Source organism: Bison bison, unplaced genomic scaffold (genome assembly GCF_000754665.1).
Source record: "Bison bison bison isolate TAMUID 2011002044 unplaced genomic scaffold, Bison_UMD1.0 scf7180017864518, whole genome shotgun sequence".
NCBI lineage: Eukaryota > Metazoa > Chordata > Mammalia > Artiodactyla > Bovidae > Bison > Bison bison.
Window position 1 is genome coordinate 399975 of NW_011495071.1, and position 4337 is coordinate 404311.

A 4337-nucleotide genomic window follows, 5' to 3' on the forward strand; every position below is an offset into this window, starting at 1 on the left:
TAAATACATGTGTACAACAGTCTGAGTACAGAATCTTTTCAGATACTTTCCCCTTTTCATTTATCTCACCCACATCTCACCTGACAGCTTTTAGTCAGGATTCTTTGGAGACTGAACCAATAAGATAAATAGATACAGATATGAATTTGCTGTAAAGTGTTGGGTCAGATGATTGTGGGGGCTTGCGAATCTGAAATTTTCCGGGCAGGTGGCAGGCTGGAAACTCAGGCAGGATTTCTGTGTGACAGTCTTAATGCAAAATTCCTTCTCCTCTGGAAAAGTTCGATTTTTGTTCTGAAGCCCATTCACATTATCTGGGGTAATCTCTTACTTCAAATCAACTGATTGTAAAACTTAATTGCACCTACAAAGTACCTTCACAGCAAGATGCAGACTAATGTTTGACCAAACAATGGATCACTGAAGCCTGGCCAACCTGACACAGAAAATGAACCATCATGAAAATAAGTTTTTAAGAAGAGAAGAAAAAATGAACCATTGTGGTTTTCTTTTCTAAGCAGCTTGCTTTGGCTGCCGGTCAAAAACATTTAACTCTGTCTCTGCTTATACTCATATTTATTTAAAAACATGTATGTATACATGTTTTTATGCCAGTTAGCATAAAAAGATTTAGAAACCAGTACAACTGAATCTTGGAAATCAACTCAACTGGTGGACACAGAAGGGCATACATACTAGTAGCCGACTGACTTGAAATGTTAAATAGGTCCTGGAGATGAGTCAACATTTTTTTTAATAGAAGGGAGAATGCAAGTCAACCAATCATATTTTAAACAGAGGTCAATCAAGAGAATTACTATGCCTGTTGGTCTCAACCTTGTCTGTCAATTGGAAATGAATCGGGCAGCTTGGAAAACTCTGGGTAACCTAAGCCTCACCCAGGAGTAGTGAAATCCGAATCTTTGGGTGCCAGACATCAGTCACTTTGTACTGATCCCTTTCCAGTGTGTATGGTTTAATGTCACGGCCACAAAGAAACTCTCAAGTTTGGCTGGCTCTTCCTAACATGTGAGTTTATCAGCATTTATACATTTAGAAAATATAAAGAGCACTGGAGAGTATATAAAAGAACAAAGTACCACCATTAATGCCACAAATCAGTACAAGCTAGCTTGTACATTTTGGAGAATTTAAAAATATTTTATCCTTGTTATAATTCCTATGAATAGAATTGCTCCATCAAACCAATTCCTGTTCTAAATTATAATATACTTTGTGCATTTGTAGTAATAAGTCAAATTTTTTCCTAAGTCCTACAAAGTTTGCTTAGATACCCACTTGCTTAGATACCCAACTAACACAATTGGCTATATAGTACTGTACTGTTATAAAAACAGAAACACAATAAAACATTTTTAATCTTAAAGTATAGTACCTTGAAAAGCACAGTAGTACAGTACAACAGCTGGCATACAGGAGCTGGCATCAAGTGAACAGGCAAGAAGAAGTACTGACTGGGGGAGGAAGAGGAGGTGGGAGATGGTAGAGCTGCAATGTCACTTACGCTTGATGTTGATGGCACAGGTTCTGACTCTGCTGGATTCAGTTCTATCTACCCTCTTGAAAAAACTGATCCAGTGATTTCTGGGTGGTGGTGGTGGTGTTTAGTTGCTAAGTCATGTCTGGCTCTTGAGACCCCGTTGACTATAGACTGCCAGGCTCCTCTGTCCGTGGGATTCTCCAGGCAAGAAGACTGGAGTGGGTAGCCATTTCCTTCTCCAGGGAATCTTCCAGACCCAGGAATCGAACCAGGGTCTCCTACATTGCAGGCAGATTCTTTACCGACAGCTATGAGGGAAGTAACTCCTTTTCTCTAGTCATAGATGACACAGTAGCACTGGACTGCGTTCTGAACAGCTGCTACAGCCTTTGTGTACTGTTCTACATTTGGCTCCTGTGCCTCAAAAACTAACAGTGCCTCTTCAAGTAAAGAAACTCCCCTAGTTGTGAACCTCTTTGGTTCTTCAGTTACTCCTTCCTCTAGTCTGTCTTCATCCTTGGATGTCTAGGCATCCAATCCCATCAAGTCTTCATTAGTAAGCTCCATGTTTTGCGTTTTTGAAAGTTCACAACTTGAAGGATTGTATCTAGGGGACTTACTGTAAATAAAATATTAGGAAGGATGATGCAAACAAGGCTTACTGCTTGCGTATTAGGGCTTATGTATATTGAAATGCTTATTCTTAGGACCTAATACTTTAGCCACCTGATGGGAAGAGCTGACTTATTGAAAAAGACCCTGATGCTAGGAAAGATTGAAGGGAAAAGGAGAAGAGGGTGGCAGAGGATGAGATGGTTAGATAGCATTACTGACTCAATGGACATGAACTTGAGCAAACTCTGGAAGATGGTGGAGGGAAGCCTGGCGCGATACAGTCCATGGGATCATAAAAAGCTGGACACGACTTAGCAACTGAACAACAGCAACAGGTCCCAATCACCATGAGAAGAAGCCCAAGCTAGCCACATAGAAAGTAAAAGAGCAAAAGGTCACAGCCTCCCAACTGTCCCCACTGGGGCACCAAACTTGTGAACAAAGCCATCTGACTGCATCCACGTGAGAGACCTCAATTGAGACAAACAGAAGAACAGCCCAGCAGAGCCCCAGCCAAACGACAGAAGGGTAAACAAATACAATGGTTGCTGTTTTCAGCTGATGTGTTACACAGCAATAGATCATCGAAAGATGACCACTTATATGAATAGTTACATCACGTATGGAAAATAAACTCAAAAATCATACTTTGTGTTCTTATCTGGTTAAATTGCTGAGGTCTTCACTGTTTCGATGACTTTCAGAAAGAACATGGGCAATGGAGTCAAGAAAACATGAATTACAACTGGTTTTGCATATTAGATATATGATTTCTTGGAGTCAGCTTCCTTGTGGGCAAACCAGGTTTTAACAATAGCTGTCTCTCAGGTGTTTTATTCTTAGACTTTTCGAGTGATGGTGCTTCTGACTCAAACATGAAGAAATGTATAGGTGTGAGGTCACATATTTACTACAAAGCTATGTCTCTCGAATCCCAAGCAAGTGTTCTTGCCACTATACCTCACTACTAATGAATCCACTTACGAATCTACGCAAACCAGATGGTGACAGGGATTATCTGTGATGCCCACCTGGCAAAACTGCTTCTGATTTTCCAAGGCAGCAGGCAGAACTGCTTAGCGACCACTACCTCCATAAATAGCCTTTCTCTTTCTAAGTCTTGCCCTCCAGTATTTGCATCAGGGCCTTCTTTCAAAGCAGCTGACCCTTTGGACTCATCTGGTAAACTAATATTTATATGGGGCCAGTCCTCAACATGAAAGAAGGTTTTTGTTGTATGAATTTGCATATCCTGTCAAGGACTTTTTCAGAACACTTTCATTTCAAGATAAAATGAAACTTACAGGACTAAGCAGAGAACTGCCTCACATTTCAGTTTAAAGGAGGAGGGGGGATGAAACAAAAGACAAGTTTAATTATGACACTGGGACTTTACAGTGCTAAAAATATACTGTATACGAAGGAACTATGGAGGCTGTGTTCTGTTTCCATGTGTCCTCTATGAAGAGCACATTCATGGTATCTGCAAATTCCTAATAAAGTTTTTTATTTGAAAGACATTCATGGCTGTATCTAACTGAAAGGGTTAAAATTTTAGCCTTGTTATAAAAATACTATGACACTTGTCGTTAAAGTTCTTTCTCTTTTTGCTCAAGCGAGCCCTGACTTTTAAGTATGCAAGAGTGGAAACAGGCAACAGAAATTGGGGAAGCACTGGGGTCTGTCAGTCCCATCCTCGCCCAAATAAAGAAATGTTAAGACGTTCTACTTCTCCACGCTAGGACCACAGCCTTAGGTGGACTAGAGCAATTGATTTAGGGATTTATTTAGGTTCTCATCAGCTTTAGGAAAGTATGTATGTTGTTAAGTTTCCACCCAACCTCTTTGATGTCTACGTCCATCAAATGGCAGCGCTGGGGCTCAAACCTTGGGTTTCTGTCCCCAGCTATATACCTGTTCACTGAGCACTCTGGATCCTGCAGAAGTCTGGCCTGCCTTTTCATTTCAGAAACTTAATCATCAGTGTTTAATTCTCTAGATGAAAGTATGACACAAAGCTTGGACTGCCAAGTAAGATACAGGACACCCAATTAAAGTTGAACTTCAGACAAACAACAAACCCTCTTTTAATACCACATGTTTCAGTTTGCTACATTTACCAACCTTTTGTGGCTCAGCTGGTAAAGAATCTGCCTGCAATGTGGGAGACCTGGGATTGATTCCTGGGTTGGGAAGATCCCCTGGAGAAGGGAAAGGCTAC